At 27.2% G+C, this 16,107-nt stretch overlaps 1 protein-coding gene across 1 annotated transcript in view; it reads left to right on the forward strand.

The window, feature by feature from the left end:
• Positions 1-3,947: 3,947 nt before the first annotated feature.
• The window catches only part of LOC148237983 (5-hydroxytryptamine receptor-like), a 266,837-nt gene continuing 254,677 nt past the window's right edge, over positions 3,948-16,107 (forward strand). Inside the window, exon 1 of the mRNA XM_088181218.1 lies at positions 3,948-4,266. The gene's annotated coding sequence lies outside the window, so the exon portion shown is untranslated. The remainder of the gene's footprint in view (positions 4,267-16,107) is intronic.

Here is a 16,107-nt window from a genome sequence, read left to right on the forward strand (position 1 = left end):
AGTACATTACCACACATGTATATATTTTCTCCTACCTCATAATGCTGCATTTTAGTTGGATTCATATATACACGAGTTTACAAGAAATAAAATAAAAATACATGTTATTTATCATCACAATTTAAAGTTATAAAATGTCTTAAATTTTAACGATACTTATTCACTTCTCTATACAATACATATAATATAATAAGTATAAGAAACTTATACATTTTAATAACATTCAACAAGCAAACTAATATCTTACGTTTTAATCAGCTGATTAAACAGGTAGATCCGTACGCTACCCCAATATCTAGTATTTCGATATTTTATAAACTTCAGTTGATTAAAAATAAAGCAGTAAAAATAATATATATTAAGCAACCCTAAAAAAATTTTACTAACAAAAATCTATTATTAATACATATGTACATATTTCCTATTTTTTATCTCTAGTTGGTAAATTATTAAGACAAAGCGACAAGTTTTGAGATCCAGAAATTTTGTGTATTCTTGTGATGATGCTGAACGATCCGTTGATGTGTCTCATTTTGTGACTTCTTAACGTCTCTCCTAGTGCGTCTCTGGTCACGCCTTTTTTCGTATCTGCCTCTCTCTGATTTTTGCTCTTTTGTTACCAACTGTTACATATTTTATAGTGTTGGTTTGAGACACTTTTATTAAATGACAGATGATGATGTTTGCTGGCCAATTGCACATATAGCCGTTCCAACGATCGTTAACAAAAGGGTATAAAAACAATAATAAACAAATAGTTTTTCTAATACTTAATGCATGCTTATAAGTAATTAACATCATGCAACCGATATGCTTATAGGTGGTTCATGAAATAATAATAAATTCATTATTAACGCAATTGATTAGTCCCGAGATCCCTTTTGAGACGAGTTGATTTTTCTTTTTATTTGTTTGTCTGGTCGTTGGAATGATCTCTTAGATAACTATGCAGCTAGTTAAAACCCCTATAATGGCAATTATATAAGTTTTTTAATATTCTACGTAAATCATTATACATAAGAGAGGTTGGATTATTATAAACATGTTTTGGTAAATTTATAATTGGATTAGGTTATACACGTATATTATTTGAATATAAATAATTATTTGAAATATTTTATAAGTAATAATAAAAAAATATGCTAATGAAATTATTAATAATTAGTCCTTTCGACTCGATCGCGCATTAAGGGCCCTGAGTAAAAGGCGGATTAGCATAATTTTGGGTCCGATACATCATCGCGGCTTATGCCCGCAAATTTACTGGACTTGAAGGCTTTTGCGGGAAACGTGCTCCCACGGCAAGTCCTGTTTTCCTTTTCGAGGTCAATAAAAACACACACGAATAGTTTTCTTCGCTCTAATACCCCCGAAAATTGTTACTTGAATTAATGGCTTAGTAAAGGAAATTTTATAATAATTTACATAGAGAAATTTTGCAAAAATTAGTGCCTTAGTTAAACAAAATTGATAATTATAATTGACGTGAAAGATGATTGAAGCAAAAGTAACTTTTGATAGTGTGTATTTGACGTAAGAGGCTTCTGCGCTTGCGCGAAGACCTTTCGCAAATATCGTATTTCGTTACAACATTAACATTAATAACTTTATATAATCTTGAAAATCAATTTATTAATTACTAGCTATTTTAATTGGAAAAGTGTCAGAACTGTTAAGTTTTAATTGAAATATCAACATATTTGATAATATAAAAATGTAATTTAATTTACAATGGTAATAGAATGCTAGTAATCAAATACCTTTTGCACCAAGTAAACGAAAACATTTATACCCCTTCCAGGGTTCCTCAAAGGTCCAACCTAGGTCCTTTGTATGCAAATAATTGTAATTTGTTTAGATAGATTCGGTATGTTGCGATTAGGATTATCAACAGAAATTGTCAAATGTCAACCGTCTGCTCTTTAGTGTCGGAATGTGCCATATTGTGCTATTTTTTCGACCCCTTCGCTCAATTTATCAGTTTATTTTTAATATCTAGATAAGTAGCGAATTATTTATATAATAATATACGATAATTGAAGAGATAGAATAAAAAACAATTATTTTATGATAATATTGTTGTGTTAATATTTTTATGTGACAGTTATTGAAGAAACAATTCTCACAAACTTAAAGCAAAATATATATGATATTACGATCTATCTCTTGGGCGCAATACAAAATTAATAAAACATGAGAGCTAGTTTGAGATTCGAGCCCGCAATTTTTAATTCATAAGCGGTAACTGTTACTAATACTACAATGTTCTGGTTTGTTATTCAGCACATTTTTGATAATTTTATTATAAAAAATGGTTCAGATGAATATATTGTTTATAATAAATCATAAAATGATTATAAAGCAAAAGCTTTTTATTTTTATTTTTTTAATATGATTATTAAATTTTTTTTAACAAGCAAGAAAAATTAAGTCTAAGATTGGTATAATACCAAATTTTGAAAATATACGTTATTACAAATAAAACACTACTAAACAAAGTTATATTAAACAGAAATCACGTGCCAGCGCTTAATCACGTGATCAGCTTTTACTTTATGTCGTTTGCTTGTTTACACAATTCACTAGTTGCTTTCTATGCTGGTTCATGTTTGAAAAGAGCAATGAAATGTATTTTACAAGTAATTTAATAAAAATCACGTGTAATAAAGTAATAAAATCAAAGATAAAATAATAACTATTTAATAAGAGGTTCAAATTTGGTTTAATCTATTTAATTTATTTTGCTTTGTGTATCTATTTATACATCATTATGTTAACATATTTGTAGTTATTATAGTTATTAAATATATAACTTGATAACCTAATATGTTGATTAAACAAGAAAATAATTGTAAGCTTTACAGAAACAATGTCCATATAGCGATTTAAGGAAAATTTTATTTTAAGCATTTTTAAATATTTTTTTTAATATTTGTAGCTACGTATTTTATTGTTTTACTTAAATAAATAAAATAACGCTTAGGATGTCAAGAACAAATGTATTTTTACATGGCCCCCGAAATGTTTGAGAAATAAAAAAATGATCGCGTGACAATATACAATACTAGATTAAATTTTTTTATAATTCAACACTGGAATATACTTCTCTATCATATATTTGTTGCCCTTTTTATGTATGGAAGTCACAGTCATATTTTTATATATTAAAATTACTACGGTAAAAAAATTCGTCAATGATAAATAAATATAAATGATAATATGAAGGAGCAAGGTTTGTACTATATAGTGGATGCACTAGTTAATAACGAAAATAAAAACTGAATATTATTTTTTAATTTACTTGTAATTAAAATAATAAAAAAAAACATAATAAAAATAACCCGGGGTCTACCTAAAATGTCTTAGAATGCTTTCTTAAAATCTAAAATGCAAATATAAAAAGGTTAACGATCTTTGCTACATATTTGAAGTAGCATCTGCACGGAGGAAAGCGCTTTTCGTGTACCTAGGCTTTTCTTAATTCCAAATTGTTTTTGCTAACAATATATTCGCAACGTGTATAATTTTTTTTGTATATTTTTAAACAGAATTTTCAGCAAGTAACTCGTTAATCTGATAGCTTTAAAGTCGTTGCACACGTATAAATTGTTTTTTTTTTTGATTAGGGAGTAAAACTATTTTTTTTAATATGTTTAAAGAAAGTTATTAAACCGAATCGAAATCCACCTCTGAAGTTAAAACTATAATATGTGATACACAAGGTTAACTAATTATTTTTTATAAAAATGAAATTGAAGCCGTTGATCCGATTTGCTTCTAAACGAATGAGTATATAAGAATATAAAACGTACATCCTTGTACATATATGTACATACGTAAGTGTAAATAACAATACACCCATATGTGCCGGGGCCTGAGTTTGAGCAGTTCTCGTGAGGGGCCTGAGGGCAGTTTTCAGCCCCACCAGGACCCTAGACGGACCCTGTGCCTTTCAGCGTCCCGATGGGAGTCGCCGAGAGGCTTCAGTGTGTGCAAAGCCTCCGCGGGGGCAGGACGCGATCCAGAGCGCGGCCGAAGCGTTCCGGTTCGATCGCGACTCGCGTATCGTGCGGTTAAATAACCAACGAGTATTAGAAAACACAGTTAAAAATGAACTGAAATCACAGTGAAGTACAACAAACTAATCATGTAATTGATAACCCTTTGTAAGATAATAATACATCATACATACAAAGAATTTACATGTTCTGTAGTGAGTGGCTGTTTCTCGTATGTGATAATCTTTCGCTTATTCATAATTAACAGGTAAGCGAAATTTACGTCTTATTATATTATACGTTAAATTTATGCGCGATTGTGTACTTAAATATTTAAGTTTCAAGTTTTTTGATAAATATTTATAATGCAATTAATTTCGAAACGATATCAATTAACAGCAATCTTGAACGCAATGGCAAAAGTACGCTAATCCCTCGAGAGGCAATCTTTCGTCACGATCTTTATATTTCTTAAGGGTCAAAGGCAAATAACAATTAAGACTTGTTGACAAAGTACATTTAATGGTGCGACTATTAATATTATTATTGTTATCAAAATGATTTTTAAAAATACCCTCTAAATAATTTTGTAAATAATGGTTTATTCTACAAACAAATATTATATTACGTAATATAATAACTAAATATGTCTCATATGTTTTTGACACTTAATAGTTCTTCTTTTCAATTTATTTTAAATTACTATTATTTTATTAATATACACATATTATTCATATCAAATATGGTAAAAATAATAGTATTGCTCACAATTAATATATTTTAATTACATAAATAATAACATATTTTCACCTCATTTCACAACGGCAATATTTTTTTGTTGTGAGTGAAAAAAATAATATTTTATATTTAATTTCTAATGAGATGTTGAAAAGACCGTTAATTTTTAAAATAAAATAAAATTATTTCTTAGTTTAATTTAACATATCTTAGGTTTGTTTTATTAGTATATATAAAAAAAATACTCAATTATATTTTTTTTACATTTTATCTGATTGTAATATTTAACCCTAATACTCAATTGCTAGCAATTTATGTCATACAAATCACGTATTAGCGTATTATTTATCCACCAGATTATAGTACTATTTATTGTTATGATTTTAAATTTTCAAATATAAGAAGTTGATTAATTTACTAACCTGTTTATAAATTGCGACTAGCTATTTTAATAAAGAAGCATGTTAAAGTGCCGGTATTTTAAAAATTAAATACCTGAGTACCGGTAATGAATTTGTTTGAATAATGAAAAATAATATTATTTTATTTTACCTAACATATTATTTTTTACAGTATAGAAAAAACATCAAACACTCAAAAATTATGTTCATATAAAAAAATAAAGTGATTATTTTGTAATTTATTTTTTAAATGCATGACCCTATTTTACTTAACGAGAAAAATACGCGTTTACTTATTACATATTTAAGGTATTCATAAACAGCTAGGTAATTAAAATCACGACTTTTATTTTTGTGTGAATTATTTATTTTTCTTATCATATTTATTTTATTTATTATACACAACATCTAAATTGTGTTCGAATTCTAGTTGACGCACGATTTTCAGACAATGTATTTATAGTATTGTGCCTTAGTCCCTCAGGATTGTTACGCTTTTTAGATAATAGCTCGATATCATAGCATTTTAAAAGCAGTCGCATTTGTTTTTTACATTCTAAAAACAAGATAATATTTTTTTAGTAGACGGGATATATTTATTTGATAATTCTCAAAGGGTTCCGCAAAGATTATGAAACGTTTTTATTAACCATGCCGGCAAATGATATTTTTAAATTATCAAATTCATAAATTTTATTAAAATATACATTTCCCGTTCTTGGAATATTATATAAATGGTAAAAATATTAAAATTGAATAAATGGCATATATTGAAATAATTTATACATAAATAAAGCCTTAGTTATAACTTATATAACTTTTATATGTAATGTGCCGTATAATTATACAGAAAAATATATTTTACAATTTCATTAATATTAAATATTGTTTAATGTATTCACTAATGTAGTACTTTGATCGAAATTTTATGATATTGTAAATTGATGTTTTACAACAAAAAAAAACGCTAGAATTTTATTGGTATTATTATCCGAATTAGCTTTTTATAACTTTGATGACACCGAGTCAAAACAATCACATCAAAATTTTAAAGTGCGGTCTCTTTGATATTATTAAATAAAATGGCATTCGCTTGAAAGCTTATGTTTATCCTAAGAAAATAAATTATTTGCTCGGCAGATCAAGACTTGTGAATTTCAAAGTGATTCGGAAATTTTCCGCTAAATCTAGATTAATTGCTACACCTCATGAAAATATTGTCATAATCTAAAATATATTTATTTTTCAGATTAAATATACTTTATATAATTTAATAAGCAATTGCTTTTTTTTCTAAATTCTAATTTAAAATAAATAATAAATAACATTTGAGTTTTTCATAACCAAATAGTGTGTTGTTACTATTATACCATAGACCCGTTTTTAACTAGACAAAGTCTTTAGATTAAATTTATCTTGCCGATTAAAGATGGATTATAATACAGTTTTTTTCAAATAGACACGTACACTCAATTTAGTAAAAAAAATGAATAGTATTTTTTTTATGAAACATTTTAATCACAATAATAAAGTATTGTTTGAACTGTATACTTGACAAAATTAATCAAATTTCTAATTCCTATGAGAGAATTTTAATTAATAAAAAAATATCAATTATAGTATATATTTATATGAAAAAAGACATTTAACAATATCTAAGAATGAAAAAATGTAAAATATAGATGTTTTTTATTAATTTATTTAAATTAAAAATTAAATATCAACTAGGAATCTGGAGCTTAATTTTTTGTTTCAGCATTTTATATAATACACACATATATACATCGCTTCTTAGACACACCCACGATATGTGTTTACATCATAAAAGGAAAATAGTATACACGTTTACTCCTGCAAGAGTTAGAGAACAATAGTATTATGCGCAGGGTAAAATTAAAATGCCGATCTGAGTTTGGTGCAATAATTTGTATACACTGAGAATAGTCTTTGCATCTTAAATGCTTTGATTTTTGGTGTTTTTTAAAAATAAAAGCTCTGAATTTATCAGCTTAAATTACATCAGGTTTTTCTACATTTTTCAGAATTAAATTTAACTCATTCTCCATTGTTAATACTGTTTCATATTCGTCAAGTATGTGAAAACGCATTCCTCCTTTAAATGTCATGTATGAAAACAATTAAATCGGAAAGTCACCACTTTAGCCATCGCCTTTCACTGACTTCGCAGCCAGTAAGACGCAAGTAAAAACTAGTAAGAATTTTAACTATGATTGGCGAGATTAAATTCTTTGAGTGGTGGTGGAGAAGCCGGCGGAAGGATGATGTCAGTGAAAGATCCTTAGAGTTCTGATTGGTGTGTACAGTATAGCGTAGGTTGATCCCTCTTTGCTGCAGTACTCGTATGGTCGAGTCCCTCTCAGAATGTGAGCGTCCATGACCGTATGTTATCTGCAAGCGGGCCAAATCTGCTAGTCTCTTTAAATATTCGGGCTCTCCTCATTGGAGACCAGTCTTAAATATTTAAGACTGCAAAGCTTAATGACAAATCACAAGCATGCAGCGATCATCTAGCCAATCAATGCACTCGCTTCTTAGAACAATGAAATATAAATTTACATTTGCTTGATGGACATCCTCGAGGTCAAACTGTGCAACGGTAATATTGTGCCTTACGGTGCTTTTTGTTTTCCGGTGATATACTGTTTCCCGTGATAGATTCGCAGCAAAGAAATATTCTGTCTATGCACCGGAGAATCCTTGCGTGTTATTTATGTGACCCTTTTTTCTAGACGTAACGAGGGCTTTTATGTGGTCCATCCTTTACACTATATTGTCTTGTTTCTCATAAGTGTTGATGAATGATCATTTTTGGGCACTAAAATGTATATATAATTTAAATAATATATAATATTAACATATCTAACTTCCAAGAAACGATAAAAATAAAATACAAACTAATTAAAATATAAAGTTTGCGACATAATGCAAAGTTGTTATTTATTTGTCGCCAATCTAATAAATCTCAATGTGAATTTTCGCGTTTAAATATAATAACTGAATTTCAAGGGTATTATTATTTAGCGCATCGGCGTAATTCGTTAGTCTTTGATAAATTGCGAACAAAAATCCCTTTCGCAATATAATTTCGCGAAATGTGCCGTGAAATCAAGAGTGTATACATAAGCGAAAGTCGGAAAATTGAAAAGATACCCTCAGCGTCTACTTATAATATTTATTCGGCTGCGAAACGACGTTAGGTCTCTCTCTCTCTCTCGTTTTGAACTGTGTAAAATAAACCTTCAACGCGCAGAGTTAATTATAATCGACACATACACACGTGGTGAACCAAAAGAAGCTTTGCACGTGAGCAAATTGAAAATTTTCCAATTAGTCTATTTAAACACAAGCCATGTCTCGATGTAAAGTGATTTAAATCCATTTGTTAGCGCAGAAATTAGGTCACCGCTTTTTGAAAAAATGTTTTACCCCAAAATTAACATACATATTATATATTGTGCAACTGGATGAGTTTTACTGCGTTCAATTGAAAATATATGTATTTTTAAACTGAACCCAGTATGTAAACGGGAAGCAACTACTAAAGATACATGTAACCTAATCTGATTATATTTTCAAACTTGAAAGCCGCACACGTTAAAATTTTGGTAAAGGAAATATATTCATACAAATTTAACTTATACTTGACACCAAATGCCCATGTAGTGTGAATTTAGGTCAGTGGTCGTTAGACTTAATATGCACGGGAGCAACATTCGACATTGAAATTATCAAGCATTCTAGGCATTTCTTGAACATTTAACTGGATCTTAAAATTTCACAGAAAACATTAAAATAATTTAAATTTAATTGCCAAAAGTATTTTTTATAACTATTGTCGTACTCAATAATATATTAAAGCAATATAATTGAGTTAAAGATAAACAGTACCCTACAAAAAAGCATATTTAATAAAAATCATCATAATTTAATATATTATATATCCGAAAACCTTGGTTTAATTTCTAAAAACTGTTTACATGAGGTATGTCTTCATTGTTTTTAAGTGCTTTCTAGTCAATAAAACGTTAGCATTTACAATAAAAATACTGCTAATTCGTAAAAAAATTAGTTTAAGTTAATAATAGGATATCATTGTGTATTAAAAATGAAGCTATTAACAAGACAAATTTTACAGTTTGTCAGTTATAACAAATCATCATATTAAACTTTTTTTCTAAATAGTAAACATACTTTACTCTTAGTTAAGCTCTATTATAAATATGAAATACAAATATTATATAAGAGATTTCAAAACAAGGTTCTACGAATGATAGTCGACACTCCCTGGTATGTTCCTAATAACGTAATACATAACGACCTTAAAATATAATTCATTAAACGACATACAGAGACTAAATTTCACACAAACAAATTGGCAACCGAACTACTTGACTGTAGATATAACGACAACAGACGACTTAAACGATTTAGACCATCCGACATACCTGACAGACATGACAAATAATAAATGTAAAATAGTAAATAAATTAAGCAAATAAATTATTTGTATACAAAATAAATTTAATTTTTCAATAATAAATATAAAGAATCACTCAATAAGATGTTTTCTTTACATGTCAATATCATAAATAAAAAATACTAATTGTTTATGTATAGACAGATTGTAAATAAATTAAAATTATATATTAAGAAGTTAAATTAAAATATCATTACAAATAAATACGTCTAATATGCATATAATGGGCAAATTAACATAAAGTGTAGTCTGTTTTAAATTAAGTGACACTCTCTGATGAAAGTAAAATAAATTTATATAGATCATATGGGGTGAACTTCGTTCATAGTCGAGGTCAAGGGTGCTTCTTATATTCCGAAATAGAAGCTATTTATTTTATCGACTGAACTGTGAAGGAATTGAATTATAAAACTGTTTTAGATTTCTTCACCCTTTCGATAAAAGAGCAAGTGAGATTAGATTTGGACTACAACTTCATATATATTTTGGACCCTGTTACTTTTTTTAATAATTTGATCAATGCTTTGAAGATGAGATTAAAAATAGGTAAAATTAATAATTCAGAATAATAATAAAAATGTCGAAAAAGCTTTTAAATAGACAATAGGACATTCTTTTAATAATTTATTTAGGCAATAATTAAGACAAAAATTGACTGAAAATCTCAACAAGCTAACAAAATCCTATTGAAGTTTTATAAATAGAATTAGACAAATCAGCCCACAGACTTAATCAATTATTAATTCATTTTATTCTTTTTGTGCTTTAACAAAATTGAAGCCTAAAATATATGCAACATTTATTATTATTTTACATAATTACTGCTTATTAATGGTAATATACGATTTTAAAATAGTTTTTCACCACAAAAGTGATTAATTATATTATTTTATTTTTAAAAGTGATTAATTATATTATATTATTTATTCTGATTTTTTGCGTATTATAAGTTAAGTCATAAGGAAAACTTCTGTAGCATTAAATACAGATTAATATTTATAAACTACTCCAAAATATATACTGTATTTATAAACCGACTTAATATCAGGAGTGAGAATAGTATTATCGTGTTTTATAAAATAAGACAGTGTTATATAATATTAAATACAGATTTACTAAATTCAATAAATATTAATAAATAATGGTAAATAAATTTAGCCGGGATTGAAATAAAAAAATAATATTTTGATATATATTATACTATTTGTAATGTTTAGGAACAGATTTTCTATGAACTAATATAATTTACGTAAACTTAGAGTTGCTAAATTAAATTATTATTAGTTTAGTTTTTAAACGGTTAGTGATATTTACTAACATATTATATTAATATATAAGTAATTATTTAGGGGTCTGTTTTTTTATTAATAATTGTTATGTTTGTACAATAAACAGTCAGTTATATTTTGATTAAATGTTAAGAGATTTTAACAAAAATACATATTATGCAATGCTGAAAATTAAATAAAATTATTTTTGATATATTTTTACACTAATATCATACCTAATTTATTAAATATAAATTTAAATATTGTATTAAAATTTATTTTATTTTAAAAACTTTATTTTTTTAAAAACGAGGATTAATTAAATAATGCGTATAATTTTGCACGTGGTGTTAAAAAATATTCGTTTCATATTAAGTAAAAAAACATTATTTAGAAAATATTTTCATAAATATACATTATATTACATGAAAATATTTTCATAACTGTACATGAACACTAATATATTAGTAAATATTAAATGCATCTTAGCATCTTAATTTTGTTTAAATAATCCAAAAGCGTTTCTTTCGTCATAATCAACGACAATAACTAAATGTTTACGATTTAGATTTAGACTAACATTCACAATCTTACTAGGTCAATAACATTGTTTTTAGGCAAATTAATTATCATTAACAGCCACAATAAAATTGTAAAAGAATCTCTTTGTCATCGCTACTACTTTATAAATTTCTCCATTAGCAAGTTTGACTTTAGTTAAAAACAATTATTTAATATATTAAATAAATATGTATGTAAATTTTAAAACAAAACTATTTAGATTGAGAACCACAGATTCTCCAAGCAATTCACATGTATGGGGTTTGACGTTCACAAAACAAAAAACTAGTTCTCGACAAGGGATTTTCGAGTCTCAAGATTTAAAAATATAACTGAAACACGAGACGGTATAAAAGTCAGGAATTATTGGGTTGCTTAAACACAGAATCTCTTATTCCCATGATTTAAATAAGTCAATAAAAATAAAATTTTACTACTTACATTTATAAAATAGTTATTTTATTTTCGTGTTAATATGAGGTAAAGCCAAAATTGTAAAATTAAAAAATAAGTGCCAACTTTCTAAAGATAAAAGGTAAATATTAAACAATAAATCCTAAAAATGAAAGTCATTTGTATCTTTCTACATAGTGTGAAATTTATTATTTGTTATTGCAGTTATTATAATTCTTAAGGTCTGCTTAGTTTTTAAATTATTTTTTTAAATTACATTTACTCGAAAATTAGAACAATTACGTTGGTAATCCTGTTGGATTATAAACAGCAATGTTAATTTAACAACTGTCAGTACATATATTATAATACAACACTAATCGATTTCATTATAAATAAGCAATTTTAAACGTGTTCCATTCACAAACTTTAGGGTAAATTACAAAAGAGCATTGTATATTATTAGTCATTAAATAATCATCTCTTTTATGTTTTGACATGAATACCAATATTGGTAATTCATAGGAAAATAATATGGTATTCACGTTTTGTATTTTCATTTTCTTCAGAATTATTTTATATTAAATTAAAAATAATGGAATACATAGTGAACAGTAATATTTTACAAATATTTAAAAGGCAAAGTAGTATAATGTATAAATTTATATTATAAATATAGGTTAATTAATTGACAAATATTTTTTTTTTTACTAAATAAAAATACTAAAATTATTATGTTTGTAAATCATAATTTTAATATTACAAAATTTCTGTCCATGTTTTATTAAAACTCAAGTTGTTTTATTTTAAACAAATTTTACATATTTTAAATCATTTGCATATTTTTAAGCATTTTCATTTCACTTATTTGCGTATATATACGAATAAGTATAATCAACTGGTTAATAACTTCCTAATTAAAAAATGATTGTTTTTTTTGTTATTACTAGACAATTATTATTTTTTCTGTTCACTGATGTTTGAGAATAGTTTTATGATATATTACACTATACAACAAAACCCACTCTAAAATAATATGATTTGCGATAGTTAGTTTTATTAGAGGGATATATGTAGTTAATAATATCTAAATATACACATAATTTCGAACGAAAACCTAATATTTTTGCTTAACTTTCTTCGTAAAATTGACCACAAAACTTTTGTTGTATGGTTACTGTGCAAGCCAATTCAAGCAATAAAAGCCGATATCCACTTCCATGCAAACTATTATATATCTCGATTTCTGGCAAAGTGACAATAAGCGTTATCTTATTTCAATCGTATATAAAAATATTTATTTTCAAATGTTTATATACAGATACTACAATCTAAGTAAATAAAAGTTTCACTCACGAATTACAAAATATTAAGAGCTTTAATAATTTTTCTACAACATTAAATATAATTGTAGCAAATTACGTCAAAACTACTGTTATTTTAATTTAATTGGTTTTAATAAAATATTTTTTTAAACCAAATTTTGGTGTTATACAACATATTTTTTTTTCAAAAACCCCAAAGCATGCGTAAATAAAAACCACCGAAAAACTACTCGTTGTTTGGAATGGACGCGAGCTAGACAATACATTTATCTTTGCGCATATTAATAATGTTTTTTGCCTTTTTAATTACCAATTGCTTAAGCAGCCATCTATATCATTTCTCTTTAGGTGTAAACCGATTTTGAAAGTGACAATTAGTCACAGAGAAAAAAAGTGCCATGAAGTCAATGCAGTAAAGACGTGCTAGAAGACTGCATGGACTTGAGAGACAACAGCGTATCTTAAAAAAAGCATCTAGATTTATATGTTTATAAAATATACTATTACCATCTTTTCCGGCCACAATTTATCTAAAAAGTCACACTACTTTGACACTAAAAAGTCACTAAAAAGTCACACTACCTCAGAAAAGTACTAAACATCAATACATAAAACCAAATACCATATACATTCATAATAAATATATAAAACGGTTTTTATTGTTACATGTTTAGCATATTCAGTGTCCGTTAAACAAGTGGCAAAAGTAAAATTGTAACATAAAATAATAATTTATTTTGAAAGCTACATTTAGTCACAGTAAATACGTATCATTTTATTAAATTAAATGAACAGATTAGCGGGTATCTGTGTACTTTTATAATCAAGACTGTATTTACAAAGTAGATGAATATTTAATTTAATAATTTTAACCCACATAACTGAATATACCAGAGTAGTTTTTAAGGTCTTAACTTAATTTAGCAGTCATTAAGCGCCGTCGGGGGGCGTTTCTATATAACGGCACAGCATAAAAAGAAACTACGTCAACTCCATCGGACGGAATATGAAATAATAAGGAAATATGAGGCGATTCCAGGGGTGAAAACGACCCCAGACGTTACCCGGAGAGTGGCTTTTGCTTAGGCAGTTACCCTGACAGTTTCGACGATGGTAATTCCATCGTCAGACGGCCAAATGTGGCGTGGAAAACTGCCCTCCTCGGTCTGATTCCCTCATCCGTGACAGGCTCTAACGCACCACAGTTCCGTTCTCTCCTTCTCTCTCCTTCGCCATTTCTCCGTATGTGAACCGGAGTGGATATACATATTTGATTTTCTCGTATAGTGAAACGTATGCTCTTATCAGTAAATATTGAATAACAGAACCGCATGTGTTTGTGGCTCAATAAAAGTAGACTATTATAAGATTTATTTCGTTAGTTTATTCAAACAAAGTTCAATTCAGATCTTTTCTATCAATGAATGATTTTGATGTTATGTGTCTATTGTAATAAGTACATAAAATATCTCACAAAATAACCGAACTGAAGAAAACACATTTTAGACATATTTTGGTATTCGTTATTTAAGCGAAATGAACATTAATCAAAAAACTTATCACTGTGAATTTAAAATAAATTTAATACAACAATGGTAATGGAAAAATATCATAATCACAAAAGGGCAAACTAATTAAGAAATTAAAAGACTATGTCAGCTAATTTAATAATAACTTCGCTAAAATCCTAATTGGTTATCTGAAATAAAAACTATTGATAAGAAGAGAAAGTATTTGACCAATAGAAAGAACTTTCGCCTTAACATAGAAATAGCAAACCACACGTTTGTTGTAATTTTGCTGAAATTTTTAAGTGCATCCACCTTCAATATATCATTCGTTTAAAATACATTTAGAATTTTCGGTTTGGTGTCCGTTTGATTTAAACTACTGTTAAAAACTATTTGTTTAACTTTTTTTAAATATGTTACAGGAATTATTTCAGAGAGAAATTCGTTAGGTACTTGAAATATGCGCAAAAGCATATATTGAAATAGCATATACGTATTTGCCTAACTTATTTCTGAATTTGTAAATAAATGTTCTTCCCGATATTTTTTTTCACAAAGATTTTTTCCTAATAATTTTTCTTTCAATCAACGCTAGTTTGATAAATTATGTAAAACAAGATCTAAACAGACCGTGAAGAGATAGATATAATGTTAAACGAAAAAAGCGATAGTCTTATTCAGAAATGTCAGTCGCTTTGTTGTTACCTGCTTGTGAAACACAGGATTACAATCCACAAGCTACTGCAACATGTTTATATTAAAGCAATTATTTATAATCAAAAATTGTGTAGAGTTTAATTATTAGAAAATAGCGAGAGGTTTTGAATTCTTGTTTTTTGAATAGTTTCAGTAAAAAAACTACCGCATTCATTGTGCGATGGAAAAAATAATAATACAAAAAAACAGTTTGGTCGGAATCGTTCAAAACAAACAAAATTTCAATTAAGCCCGTAAAACGCACAGAACGATACCTGTCAGTGTGGCGGCAGGTGTGTTTTATGTTTTCCGCGTTGACGTTTATAATCAAAAATCCATAGAATATTCGCTCTACAAATGAGAAATTGTGTGAAGTGGCTTTTTAGCTATTCAACAAAAAATTGGATAAAAATAAAACGATTTTGAAGGCCTTTTCATCAAGCTTAATTGGTACAAGTTGACACAGAAAGATTTCTTTTCATCATAAATTAAATTTTGCTTTTATTCGAGTTTAGCTCTTCCGTTCGCAATAATCGCAAAGGATCTGCTATAATTTTTAAATCTTGAATCCCGAGAGTGCAATTCGCAGATTGTTTTAAATTTAGGACTAATTTTTAAAAGGAAATGGGAATTTAACGCTTTTCGACATTTCTATGTAAATCGTTAATATGGAGGAGTTTATTACCATTTTTTTTTAAATTACATTATTAAAATTTCA

The sequence above is a fragment of the Plectrocnemia conspersa genome, unplaced genomic scaffold, assembly GCF_051122295.1.
Source record: "Plectrocnemia conspersa isolate PC_06_02 unplaced genomic scaffold, ASM5112229v1 ptg000002l, whole genome shotgun sequence".
Lineage (NCBI taxonomy): Eukaryota > Metazoa > Arthropoda > Insecta > Trichoptera > Polycentropodidae > Plectrocnemia > Plectrocnemia conspersa.